The sequence below is a fragment of the Salmo salar genome, chromosome ssa22, assembly GCF_905237065.1.
Source record: "Salmo salar chromosome ssa22, Ssal_v3.1, whole genome shotgun sequence".
In the NCBI taxonomy this organism is placed as follows: Eukaryota; Metazoa; Chordata; class Actinopteri; order Salmoniformes; family Salmonidae; genus Salmo; species Salmo salar.
In genome coordinates this window covers 37,419,318-37,434,413 of record NC_059463.1, presented here as the reverse complement: position 1 = coordinate 37,434,413, position 15,096 = coordinate 37,419,318, and positions in this window count along the sequence as shown.

Sequence of the window (15,096 nt, the reverse complement as noted above, 5' to 3'; positions counted from 1 at the left end):
CACTAGGGAAAGTTTTACCTCATGGCCACATGGGGCCATCTTTAATGTTAATGTTATTATTTTAATGTTTATGCACACAAAAAATGCATATTGCTGCTAATTTTATTTGTTGGTTGTTGGTTTTCAATATAAAACTTGGTGAAATTATTTCAGTGTGTGTATCAGTAATTTTTGAACATTTCCAGCACATTTTAACAATACCGCGATAATACTGATAACCGTGATAATTTTGGTCACTATTATCGTGATATGAAATTTTCGTACCGCGTCATTTCTAACTGGAACATACTACACAGGCCATTGCCAACGTAAAAGCGCAATACAAATAAAACAATACTCACTTTTGTTCCCAGTAAAGACCATCTCCAATCACGGCATCAGTGCAGAGCACACAGCTGGTGCCATGGGCTATTGATTTAGTCGGCCACAGACCTTTCCCTCAATATTCTGTCTGTATATTCTGTCCCTATTGCTGTCAGCACCATTTCAACAGGTCAAATTCCTGGTACATCAGGGCTCCACGCTGACCTTTGAAAAATTTTGGAGCACACAAATACATTTAGGAGCACAATTAAAGTATTTGAGGAAAATTGTTTTTATACTAAGAAATTACAAAAAGTTGATGAAAAACAGTCCCATCTGATTCCCTTGCATGAGGTCAAGAATGACCCATATCAAACCAGGCTGCTTGGAGAGCCTTTGAGGAGCAAGAGCAAAACCAGCAGAGACCGCTTTTGGGGGCAGCTGTAGAAAAGGCTCTAATTTTTCCTCACACTTTTTAGTTAACTGTCCCTTTAATTGCACTTTTTTGTTAACTATTCCTTTAATTGCAGGCGCCTCTGAGCCATAGAGACGTATAGAGATCCCAACGAATCAGTCTTCAATGGCACTGCCCATGTTATACAGGCTTTTAGGCACTAGAGATCTCTCTATACATCGCTATGCTCTGAGCACACCTGCAACCAATTTCCCTTGTTAATTTAAATACCCGAGTTCCTTTGTATTTTAGTTCAATGCCAAACAACCCATGCAGTTGTGATGAACTCACCTGTATTTATCCTTTTATATCTGTTTTCTGAGCATCATAGATTCCAATGTGAGTAACCCAAAATTGCATTTACATTTGACTATTTTTTGTGTGTATAGATGTGCATTTTAAGATGTGCAGTTGTATAATTAGTGGTAGAATGTTGTTGTTGCCACGTGTGGATATGTATAGGAATGTTTGCATATGTATTGAAATTCTGATTTATACATTTATGCTTAATATATTTTGTAAATGTTTAGGAGAGAATAGGGCTCTGAGGTTAAATGATAATGAGTATGACGAGGAATAAATGTTTATGATAATGTTAATTCTTTGTCATATGCTAGTGAAAATGTTTTACTTTCTGTTCATTATCTTTAGCACACATGCATACACAAGTCAATGGACATTTTAAGATGGATTATGTTTGATTGGATGTAATAAACAGGAGCACAGATTCTCTCTAAAATGCAACCTTAAGTCGCTCTCCCTATCCTCTAACCGGGAAACCTGTATCAGCTTCTACCTCACCCAGTGCATTCAAAATAGGCAACCTGCCATAAGAAGTGGTCCTTCGGGCTGGATATGGAGTGGGATACAGGCGCTCCCATGGATGGGGACCTCATTTCCTCCACCCTCACTGGTGAACCTAAGCCTGACTCTGCCATAGCTGGGCCCGGCTCTTATGAGATTCAAGCTAATGGAACCTCCACTGTCTCTCAGCCAAGTGCACATCCAGCAGCAGCTAGGCCAAAAGAGGAGCCTGTTTTGGGTGGAAAAAGCCAGAGGGGGAGACGGCCCCCAGCCCATTCCAGACAATGAGTTTCCCCCACATAACCCAAATCTCAGAAGAGATTACCCACACAACCACAACAGCTATCTGTGGCAGTCTACCTGGCTCAACACTCTCCATCCAAGCCCTCTCCCTCAGAAACTAGAGCTCAAACTGCAAATCATAGAGGAAACTCAAGCTGACGTCGTGTAGGCGCTTGGACACGCAAACACGACAAGCCTTTGAAGCATGTGAAACCTTAACCAAACGGCTAGAAAGAAGGCAACGTCTACGGAAAGCTGAAAGGGATCTGGAGGCGGCTCAGATAATCGCAGCCTTAGAAAGGAACCAACAGAAAAGCATTGAACCTGACCTAGAACAACAAAAGGTTGAGCCTGACCCCCACCATAGAGTTCATTGCCCTCTTCAACAGCGGGAGGGGCTTACAGGAGCAGGCAGAGCACCACAACCTGTCATGTTGTCATTCTCCTCTCCCAGTGAGGAGTCACAGGTTCAGGATCCATGTCCGGATCAGGAGGAGATGCCAGTACAAGATGAGTCAGAAGTAGAAGGTTTAAGATCTGGATTGATCACAGGATCAGTCACAATCTCCTTCACCGTCACCTTATCGGCCTCTTCCTACACCAGGGCCGAAACCAATACCCCGTGCACAGACCCGTGGGGTTCAAACTGACAACCCACCTTATCCTGCACCACGCCACGCCCGGCTCCAAAACCTCCTCACCCTCCAGAACATTGGGGTTCAAAGTCAAACCCCACTGCTGCCATCACTCCCAGTAAATTTCTGAACCAACCTTAGTGTTAGTCAACTAGCCATGGGGTCCAAACCCCACCTCAGCCAGTGCTTCAAGCAGGGTTCTGGACTCACCTCAGACTCCAATCATAACCAGGTGGGGTCCAAATTGGTGACCTAGCCCAGCCTTCCCTGCTTAGCTAGGTTCCAAACCCACCACAAACTTCTGGACCACGCTCACCAGAATGTTGTCAGGTGGCCCAGTCTGGCCCTGGCTCTGATCCATCAGCACAGCTATCCTCCCAGCCTTCAGCTCAGCAACTGACAGGGGTGGAGCACCCTGACCCCTTTCTCTCACCATCGCTACCACAGCCAGAAAATGGGCCCAACATAAAGCTCCTTGTCGCCTCTGCTTATGGTCTACCCGGAACTAAGCTGCCTTACTTCGACAGTGGGAAAGAGAGTGGTTTCATCCTCTTGAAGATGGCCCTAGACAGCCTACTAGGTCACCTCTCAGAGCAGTACAAGTTTCAAGTGCTCCTGGATTGTCTGAAACTGCTAAGTGCACAGAAACTGGCAAAGTCATACATGTACGACACCAGGCTGGTCCCCATCAAGCCAGTCTGTACTGGCCCTCTGGGGAAACCCCATCGCTGTCCACACCTTTCTTGGTTGGGCTGTGCAGGACCTGGCAAGCCTGATGTCACACAGATGTCCAGCAATGCCTATTCCCGACCATTGCTTCTCCAGCCACTGAACTCCTGAAGAATGTAGAGAAGCTGTGGCAAGTGGAGACATTCCTTCATTGAGACAAAAAGGAAGTCACACGTTTCAAACAAGATCAGTGTGCCTTGAATATCCGGGAGAAAAATGCCCACAATAATCTTGGTGGATAGGGTCCAGAGATGCAACTCCTCTACTCCAAGCCCTCGAGCCCACAGTTTCATGCTACAAAACAAGCAGTGATTCCTTCCCTTCGTGGCCCTTAGTGTCGGTTGCTAAAGAACCCAAGGCTGGCCAAAGTCCAACATCAGGAGATACAGGAGCTGGTAACCTCAGGCTATGTCACAACTCACTGAGGAAGGTGCTGAGGAAGGATCTCTGGAATCCTGGTATCTGCCACACCACCTCGCTGAGCAACACACTGGCAAATGCAGACTAGTGTTCAACTGCTCCTATCAGCACAATGGTCAGATCTTGAACGAATGCCTACTACCAGGACAAAACCTTGGCCCTTCCCTGTTTTGGCATGCTCCTCAGGTTTAGGCAACACAGTGACTAAGCAGCAATATCAAAGGCATGTTTCACCAGGTGTTCCTTCTCCCCTCTGACAAGTCACTCCTCAGATTCCAGCACCTAGCAATGACAGATCCTACCCTTCGAGGCGACGTGTAGTCCCTGCTGAGCCATCTATGGCCTCCAGAGACATGCTTGGGACCACCATGAAGTTCGAGCACTCCTTCTATATTGACATCTTCTCAAGTCTACCCATGGAGACTGAAGGAAAGTTGTTGGTGGATGGGCTGTGCTGCTTCCTATTAGCCGGGGCGTTTGACGTCAGGCAATGGGCCAATAACATACCCTCGGTTGTGTAAAACCCTTCTACAGAAGAGGTCAGAAAGCAGTGAGCTATGGCTCTCCCAAACCACCATCGATCCACAAGAACCAACTCTGGCCAGCCAATATGATCCCTTTGGCTACATCCTTCCTTTCACAACCTGCGCAAAGGTTCTTGTACAGGACCTCTGGCGCAGCAACGGGCTGGGATGACCCAGTACAGCCTGATTGAAGACCTGGGAGAGTGAGCTCTCAGACCTCTCCACCATAACCATGCTTGGATGCTATGTGCCCCGAAGGGCAGACAACCAGATGGTAGAACGTGAACTGCACACGGTGACGCTTCAGAGCGAGCGTATGGGGCTGTAGCTTATCTCCGTATCCAGTACTCCCAAGGCTACATCCATCCCCAAATGGGCATCTCACACTCATCTGAGTTCAACCTTGCTCCTGGTGAAGAGGACCCTCCAAGGCACCGTCCTGTGGTGTGCAAGACTACTCCATCTTGTCATCCTAGTGTTCCAACAGATGGCAAACCATACCTCCAATTGCCATTCAGGCACGTCACCCGCCTCCAGAACCACCACCCATGGGGTGGCAGTACCACTCTCCATCACCATCCTCCTGCCTGATCAGACCCAGTAACTCCCAACTTGCTCCTCATGGGGTGGTGCGACAGCTCTCGGCCCCAAGTTTTCTATGCTGACAGTGGTCTCGTTGGTCGACAGTGCTGGTGCCATAGCAATCCTGGCTGGCTGACCACTTCTGGGCCAACATCAAACCCTACCTCAGACCGGTGCCCCGTCTGATTCCCTTGCATGAGGTCAAAGATGACCCAGATCAAACCAGGCTGCTTGGAGAGCCTTTGATGAGCAAAGCCAGCAGAGACAGCTTTTTGGGGCAGCTGTAGAAAAGGCTCTATTTTAATTGTTAACTGTTCCTTTAATTGAAAATTGCAGGCACCTCTGATCCATAGAGATCCCAACGTATCAGTCTTCAAAAGCGCTGCCCATGTTATACAGGCGTTTGGGCACTAGAGATCTCTATACATCCAATTTCCTTTGCTCATCGTCACTACAACTTGATTGGCGTAAACCTGTGGACAATTCAAATGCTTGGACATGATTTAGAAACACACCTGTCTATACAAGGTCCCACAGTTGTCAGAGCAGAAACCATACCATGGAAGTCCAAGGAACTTTCCATAGAACTCCGAGATAGAATGGTGATGAGGCATATTCAGGGAAGGGTATGAAACATTTCTAGAGTGTTACATTCCCAAGAGCACAGTGGTCTCCATCAATGGGAAATGGGGGGGAAAAAATATGGAACTGCCTAGAGCTAGCCATCTGACCAAACTGAGCAACCAGGCAAGAAGGACCTTGGTCAGGGAGGTGACCAAGAACCCAATGACCACTGACAGAACTACAGACTTAGACTATCTTGGCTGAGATGGGAGAGCCTGCCAGAAGAACAACAGTCTCTACAGCACTTCATCAATCTGACCTTTATGGGAGAGTGGCCAGACGGAAGCCATTCCTGACAAAAAAGGCACATGACCACAAACCTGGAGTTTGTAAAAAGGCAAGATTGTGGTCTGATGAACAAAAATGCAGTGGTGTAAAGTACTTAAGTAAAAATGTTAAAGTACTACTTAAGTTGTTTTTTTGGGGGGGGTATCTGTACTACCTTTTTGAATACTTTTACTTCACTACATTCCAAAAGAAAATAATGCTGTTTTACTACATACATTTTCCCTGACACCGAAAAGTACTCGTTACATTTTGAATGCTTAGCAGGACAGGAACATGGTCGAATTCACACACTTACAGTATCAAAGAACATCCACGGTCATCTGTATTGCCTCTGATCTGGCGGACTCACTAAACACAAATGCTTCGTTTGTAAGTGATGTCTGAGTGTGCCCCTGGCTATCCGTAAAATGTTAACATAATAGCACAGCTCATGACCGGCCTCACACCATCCCTACCGTGAAGCATGTTAGTGGCAGCATCATGCTATGGGGATGCTTTTCATCGGCAGGGACTGGGAGACTGGTAAGGATGGGGGGGAACAATGAATGGCGCCAAATACAGGCAAATCCTTTATGCTTCAGAGTGCAAATGACAGACTGGGGCAAACATTTACGTTACAGGACAATGACCCCAAGCACACAGCCAAAGCAACGCTGGAATGGCTTAAGAGCTTGAGAAAATCTACAAGGAAGAATGGGGGGAAGGGGGGAAAAAATCCAGATGTGCAAAGCAGATACAGACATGCCTAAGACAACTCAAAGCTTTATCCTCTCTCGGGTATGTGGGACGAAATCGTCCCACCTACTCAACAGCCAGTGGAATCCCGTGGCGCGATATTCAAATACCTTAGAAATGCTATTACTTCAATTTCTCAAACATATGACTATTTTACACCATTTTAAAGACAAGACTCTCATTAATCTAACCACACTGTCCGATTTCAAAAAGGCTTTACAACGAAAGCAAAACATTAGATTATGTCAGCAGAGTACCTAGCCAGAAATAATCAGACACCCATTTTTCAAGCTAGCATATAATGTCACATAAACCCAAACCACAGCTAAATGCAGCACTAACCTTTGATGATCTTCATCAGATGACACTCCTAGGACATTATGTTATACAATACATGCATGTTTTGTTCAATCAAGTTCATATTTATATCAAAAACCAGCTTTTTACATTAGCATGTGACGTTCAGAACTAGCATACCCACCGCAAACTTCCGGTGAATTTACTAAATTACTCACGATAAACGTTCACAAAAAACATAATTATTTTAAGTATTATAGATACAGAACTCCTTTATGCAATCGCTATGTCCGATTTTTTTTTTTAATTAATTTTTTTTAAATTTAATTTATTTAATAAAAAAAAAAAAAAATTTAATAGCTTTTCGGCAAAAGCACATTTTGCAATATTCTGAGTAGATAGCTCGCCATCACGGGCTAGCTATTTTGACACCCACCAAGTTTGGCCCTCACCAAATTCAGATTTACTATAAGAAAAATTGGATTACCTTTGCTGTTCTTTGTCAGAATGCACTCCCAGGACTTCTACTTCAATAACAAATGTTGGTTTGGTTCAAAATAATCCATAGTTATGTTCAAATATCTTGTGTTTTGTTCGTGCGTTCAAGACACTATCCGAAGGGTGACGCGCCCGACGCGTTTCGTGACAAAACATTTCTAAATATTCCATTACCGTACTTTGAAGCATGTCAACCGCTGTTTAAAATCAATTTTTATGCGATTTCTCGTAAAAAAGCGATAATATTCCGACCGGGAAACCCTGTTTTCGTTCAAAGACGAAAAAATAAAAACATGGTGTCGGCTCGTGCACGCGCTCCAGTCTCATTGTTCTCTGATCGACCACTATACAAATGCGCTACTGTTTTTCAGCCAGGGGCTCCAAAGGCATCATTCACCGTTCTGCCGCCTTCTGAGAGCCTATGGGAGCCGTAGGAAGTGTCACGTTACAGCAGAGATCCTCAGTTTTCAATAAAGAGAATGTAGAAGGCCAAGAAATGGTCAGAGAGGGCACTTCCTGTAAGGAATCTTCTCAGGTTTTGGCCTGCCAAATGAGTTCTGTTATACTCACAGACACCATTCAAACAGTTTTAGAAATTTTGGAGTCTTTTCTATCCAAAGCTAATAATTATATGCATATTCTAGTTTCTGGGCAGTAGTAATAACCAGATTAAATCGGGTACGTTTTTTTATCTGGCCGTGCAAATACTGCCCCCTACCCTAGAGGTTAATCGCGGCCAAAGGTACTTCTACACAGTATTGACTCAGACATTTACATAAGTTCACACCCCTGTTTCATTTTCAATAAATTTGCAACAATTTCTAAACATGTTTTCACTTTTTCATGATGGGGTATTGTGTGTAGATGGGTGAGAATCAATTTTGATTCAGGCTGTAACAACAATGTGGAATAAGGGGCATGAATACTTTCTGAAGGCGGGACATTTTCAGCGGGCCTTACGGTAACAGTGGGGCTTGAATGTCTGTCTGTGAGATGAGAATTTCCAACATGCCTATTCACTAGCAGTTTAGCAAGTTCAAACTGACATTGAAAAACAACCTGGCGTGTGAACAAAACTATATAAATAGCCAAGAAACGAGGACAAAGTTAAACTTTTTAGTAGACTTAGGGTAAATTCAATGTTTGTGCGTTTCAGACTCTTTCACCACTTCGCTCACAGTGCACAACACTGAGGTACAGTGCTTTTGGAAAGTAATATTCCTTTGGCTAGATGTGCTAAGCTTATAGAGACATACCCCAAGAGACTTGCAGCTGTAAATGCTGCAAAAGGTGGCTCTTTAAAGTAGAGTTGACTTTGGGGGGGTGAATAGTTATGCACGCTCAAGTTCTGTTGTTTTTGTCTTGTTTGTTTCACAAAATATTTTGCATCTTCAAAGTGGTAGGCATGTTGTGTAAATCAAATGATACAACAACCCCCCCCCCCAAATAAATAAATGTTAATTCCAGGTTGTAAAAGGCAACAGAATAGGAAAAATGCCAAGGGGGTGAATACTTAAAAAAAAAACACTGTAGATCTGGGGAAGTGTACCACAACATTTCTGCAGCATTGAACTTCCTCAAGAATACAGTGGCCTCCATTTTAAAATAAAATAATTTTGGAACCACCAAGACTCTTCCTAGAGCTGGCTGCCCAGTCAAACTGAGCAATCGGGGGAGAAGGGCCTTGGTCACGGAGGTGACCAAGAACCTGATGGTCACTCTGACAGAGCTCAAGTTCCTCTGTGGAGATGAGAGAACATTCCAGATGGATAACATTCTCTGCAGCACTCTACCAATCAGGCCTTTTATGGTAGAGTGGCCAGATGGAAGCCACTCCTCAGTAAAAGGCATGACAGTCCACTTAGTTTGCCAAAAGGCACATGAATAACTCTCAGACCATGAAAAACAAGATTCTCTGGTCTGATGAAACCAAGATTGAGCTCTTTGGCCTGAATGCTAAGCGTCACGTCTGAAGGAAACCTGGCATCATCCCTACGGTGAAATGTGGTGGCAGCATCATGCTGTGGGGATGTTTTTTAGTTTCAGGGACTGGGAAGCTAGTCAGGATCGAGAGAAAGATGAATGGAGCAAAGTACATAGAGATCCTTGATGAAAACCTGCTCCAGAGCGCTCAGGACCTCAGACTAGGGCGAAGGCTCACCTTCCAACAGGATAACAACCCTAAGCACACAGCCAAGATAATGCAGGAGTGGCTTCGGGACAAGTCTCTGAATGTCCTTGAGTGGCCCAGCCAGAGCCCGGACTTGAACCCAATCATACATCTCTGGAGAGACATGAAAATAGCTGTGTAGCAACGCTCCCCATCCAACCTGACAGAGCTTGAGAGGATCTGGAGAGAATGGGAGAAACTCCCTAAATACAGGTGTGCCAAGCTTGTAGCGTCATACGCAAGAAGACTTCAAAATACTGAGTAAAGGGTCTTAATACTTATGTAAACGTGATTATTAGTGATGCACCGATATTACATTTTTGGCCGATTCCTATATTTTCCTTGCCCCCCCAAAAAACGATACCGACACTTATAATTTTGGCAGCCTTTTAAGCATTAAAGTACAGTTAAATAGTTAACACACACATGGACACAGCGGTCTAAGGCACTGCATCTCAGTGCAAGAGGCGTCACTACAGTCCCTGGTTCGAATCCAGGCCGTGATTGCCTATAGCTTTTGCGACTCCAGGAGAAGAGGAATAGCAGCGCGGCTTGCGTAATTTCTCACAGGCTTAGCTGAAAAAAGAAAGAGGCTGTGTAGCTGTAGAAGCTCATTAATTAACCTTATAAGCTAAATATAAAAAAGGGCCTTTAAATATTTACCCGTCAAGAAAGAAACTTATGAAATGGCAGATGCACTGAATTCAGACGATAGACAAGAGCAGCTCAAGGACAGAACTACACTAATTTTAAATGGAAAGGAAAAAATGTATTGACAGCATTTCTGTGAAGCTTTGTGATTGGCTCACAAGTGAACATCGTCCAAAGCCTGGAAATGTTTTACGGCTCGGTTTACACAGGAGTATGGCGGGATTTTAAAAGAAAATACCGAAATCATGACTACCTCTGTAGGCAGTATTAAATGCACCAGATAAAAAGAAAAGGCGGTATAGTAAAGTTGCCAGGCGTTTGTCTTGGTATGAAGGAGATATTAATTACAAGATCTCATGTCTGAAAACACTCAACTGTTGCGGTCCTGGAACAAACCACTGCTCCTGACATGGATGACTTCCTTCTCCACCACTAGATCTGGAATTGAACTGCCAGTGTATATCATTACATTTTAGTTATTTAGCAGACGCTCTTATTCAGAATGACTTACAGGAGCCATTAGGGTTAAGTGCCTTGCTCAAGGGCACAGACAGATTCTTTACCTAGTTGGCTCAGGGATATGAACCAGCAACCTTTCTGTTACGGTTACAACGCTCTTGACCGCTAGGCCACCTGGCCACTTGCAGGATGAGAAATAAGGAGCAAAATTAAGGATTTCATCATCTGCGTTCAGAGGCAAGCAAGAAAATAAAATATACTATGGATTTTCTATGGTGACTGGAAACAAACATTAGCAACACCTGTGAATACACATGTATAAAGTTCAGACCAAACAATAACAGCTAGTTACATTTTATAGGCCTAAGTGTTGAAATGAATGCTATTGGCACCAGACATATTATATGAATTATTAAAATGTTTACATAATTCACCAAACTAGAATATAGAAAATATTTGAAAATATTTGTTGTGCATCCCAATTAAACATTGACTTGCATACCTTTTCATCCAGAAGCACACACAGGTTTCAGAGGAACAGATAAGAATGTCAGTGGAAGTGTCCTTGGATTATTTCTTTTTTAAACTTCCACTTCATAGTTGACGGTAGAACTCCATGTTCAAAATAGAAAAGTATGGGTAACTGCAACGCAAGTCTTGATGCAGTGTCGTCTTTCTTAATCTTGCAACAAAAAGCAAGACAAAAACAAAAAATAACCTACAGATAAAACGTCTACTACAAAAATGGCTTAAAGATCTATTTACAAAAAGAAAAACATGATCCATCATAGTAGGTTGCACACTATTAATAACAAAAAAGATCAGCGGTTATTTTACAGAAGCTTCCTTTCAAAGGTAGAGGAGTTAGGCTAGTTAAAGAATACATCGTTCAATGGTGAAGAAAAAAAAATTCAGTCTCTTTACAGCAAGACCAGGCATCCAAGGTTAACCACAGGCCAAGGTAATCTGCAAAATCCACCATTCAAAGACAAACCCAAATTAAGAGTCAAAAAATATATTTATCCCCCTATTTCACTTACACTAATCCTAAAAGAACTAGGCTACTCTTTCTTGTGTAACAATTTCTGAACTTGTCCAAGAAACACTAGTGTAGGCTACCATTGCACGTTTTGCTAGAGTATGTATTGCCTAATAAATACGACCGAGGAGTTGAATCTCTGGTAGGCTTGTTGACTTTTCTACGGTGAGTAATAGAATTTGAGTCTATTGACTTCAGGGAGAGCTAAAAATTGTCTTTCCAAGCATAGTCTTTGGATCAATGTAGCGTTAGGTAACTAGAGGGCTTTGAAGCACATTTTTTAAACTGTGAAACTATTGTGATATAGCCTATCCCAATTAGGGCTGGCACAATTACTGCATAACCATGTAACCGACGGTTATGGACGAAGACCGTTATGAAAATAAAATAACCGTCAACCATTTTTTTGTGTGCGTGTGGAATAAACAGATGACTGAAGACGGAACGGCCTTCGTGCAGTCAAGTCCATTTTTGCAGTAACATGTTGCTCTTTGCTCAAATAGTGGACCATTTAAAAATCTACAAATTATGCCATATCTTTGATTTTAAGATTTCAAAATTATACACTCAATCACTAAGCTAGTTAAAAATGTGATTGTAAGATTGAGATAAGTAGTGTCAACTTGCATTGGGGTCACTGCTGATATTTTCACCACCTTTGAAAAAATTACAAACTGACAGATGCCCACATTTAAAATGACTAAGTTAGACTACATCCTGTCCACACTTAAGCTCCACTGCTTCTGTGTGTTTTTCTCTACGCAAACCCCTTTGCTTAATATTCCTCATTCCTTTTGGCAAAACTAGTCTCACTGCTTTCTGCAGTGATTTTAACACCAACAGTTTTTTTTATTTTCTTTGTCCATAGTCCGGAGCCACTCCCAAGTGCGAGTCTTCATGAACATGTCCATGGTTTCAAATACAACACTGACTGCACTTGACTTAGCCCTTTGAAGATTTTTGAATAACCCCAAATCCTTTCTGCCTCGATCATCAATATTTGACACTGGCTGTAGATCGACAGGCATTTTACCACATACCTCCAAAAACTTGCTAAGATCAACTCAACAACCTGAATGGTCAATTCAAAAAAGTCTGGGTCTGGCCACATGGTAAGCCAGTCCAACACAAGGTCTTTGGGCACCTCAATGTCATCAAACAACTGTACATTTCTTTCAAGGTCTCTCCCATCATCCTGCCATTCTTTGAGCTTGGTAAAAAGGGTGTGGTATCTTCGTTACATCCCAAACTCTTTTCCCTTTGAAGTCGGGGCTCTCCAGAGAGGATCAATGATTAGCTTAGAAATCAGACCCAGAACAAGCTGACCGTCCTCTGCCCATCCCAGCTCTTGGACAGCATCACTCATAGTTCTCACCAAACGCACTGTTCAAGGCTCCAACTCTGTTGTTCCAATGTTAGGGCTGCTATGGGCTATTGTTTCCTCATCTCCAAAAATGATCTTTTCCCACAGTAGAAGAGTTGTTTTTGCCTGATTGGCTAAGGAACCAATCAAATGTAAGCCACAGAGGAGCTCATTCACGACGGCCATCATTGTCTTTTCAGAGTGAGACATAGTATCATGTTCCTCAACAACGAGCGGTAGGATGTCTGATCTGTATTCAGCAAGGATTTGTTTGAATTTCTTCTCGGAACCAGTCTCAACAAAGCATTTCGAAAGTTGGGGAAAAATCCTGCACTTTATCACTCGTAACAATGTCATTGATAATGTCCAGGCAAATGTGCAACTGGCTATTCACAGAGAGAAAATCAGGCTCTTCCTCCTGACTTTTTTTCTTTGTCAGCAGGTCCATATCTTTTTTTCTTGCCAAGATGAAGAGATTCCTGTCGTGCATGTTGTTGTTTTTTCTGAAATCTCTGTCAGAATTTTCTTAGAGTAAAGGAACAGCTTTTCTTTTCCGGGGATGAAGCACATCAGGTATTACAAAGACCTCTTTTGAGAATTCACCATTTATATTTACGAGGTCATATGTGTTGATTCCTAAGAATTTCTCACTTTACTTAAAATGCATGACTCAAAGTAAAAAAAAAAAAAGTCTCAAACGTTTTTGCTAATTAAAATCAAAATTGTATTCTAGAATATCATAAAGAAAATACGCAAATCCTCTTATTTTTGGTCTTTTGTGTTTAAAAAAAAAGTATTATTGAACCTCAAATTACACCATTAGTCAGTAACTGAAATTCAAGTTTCGTTTTTGCAGGTTAGGATGCAACATCAAGGTCCAGAGCCATTTCCTCGCAGCCTGGGTAGTGCTCTTTTACTTTTTCTGTGTTTAGACGTCACATTTGATTGGTCTAAGTTGGTAACAGTTTGCTTTGTTTCTTCAGCACTAAGTGCAAGGCCAGTCTCACCAGAGATGCTCCCCTTTGTCACACAATGACGTTCTGCTTGTCTGACTTTCTGAAATTTGACTGCCTTTGTCGCTCTGGCAATTACCATGTCCATATCTTTATTTTTCCTCATTAAATCTAATTTACTTCTTTGTGCTTCTTTAAATGTTTTATAATTTGGCACAAGTGATGCTGGAGTAACATTTTGGTTAGTGGAAATCTCTGCAGGTTTCTTTCTTTTGAGTAACTTCTTTATCACAATCAGGAATGGGGCTACCAGTGATTACTCCAGCTTGGCAGACTCACAGTTTCTGTTTGAATCCTAGGTTTTGCCTGAACACTCTCAGGACATGTCGCAGGACATAGGCTTTTCAAACAGAACATCCGGTAATGTTAGAGCACAGTCACAGGAGGTAGATATTAGCCCATATTTTCTTCAATTTGCTGAACCATCTTCTTTTCACATCATCATGTCCATGTTTGTGCCACAGTGTTGAGTTCAGTAAATGCATTATATTTGCTCATAATATGTAATATCCCATCAATTTACAACACAATGTTAAGAAATTCACCCGATGAGCTCAAGAACAAACTACAAATTGTCAGAGCTTTCTTTGTTTAGTTTAGCTTATTAATTCGACCATTTTAGAAAACAAGCACACAAACTTAAAAACCATACATGCACACGAGTAAAATCATTGAGGATAACACACAATAAAGTCTGGGACTTATTTCCATTGTGGTCCTCTTGAGACAAGATGGCTAGACAAGATCAAACACAGTATGGCAGTGAAATAATAAAACAAAAACATAGAAGAAGAACATCTATCTCATCATTCCAGTTTCATCATAGGGGTTGTTTTATGATGAACCGGTCATTGTGTTTCAGGCAAGAGAGCCAAAGATTTTTAAGCAGTTACAATGCCAAACTATTCCTGTTCAGAGACGTAAAGGACAAAGTGAGGGCGCCAAGCTTTACAAGTGACAAAACTATTGGCGTACTGGACAGGTTTGAAGAGGACGAGAAAAAGGCAAAATAAAATTGTGAGAGGTAGCTGTGCCTCATGAGTGTCACCTATGTCCATGTTTCTGCAGGGGTGACATTCTCACCTCTGGATTCCTACAGTTTTGTGACAACCTTGAAAATGTAAGTCAACATCCAGAATAAAATATTTTTGCTGAATGGTGCTGCTGGCCTGGTACTCGTTTTCTGACATGATAATGATCAACCTTGCTTCTATTTGGGTTTCAGA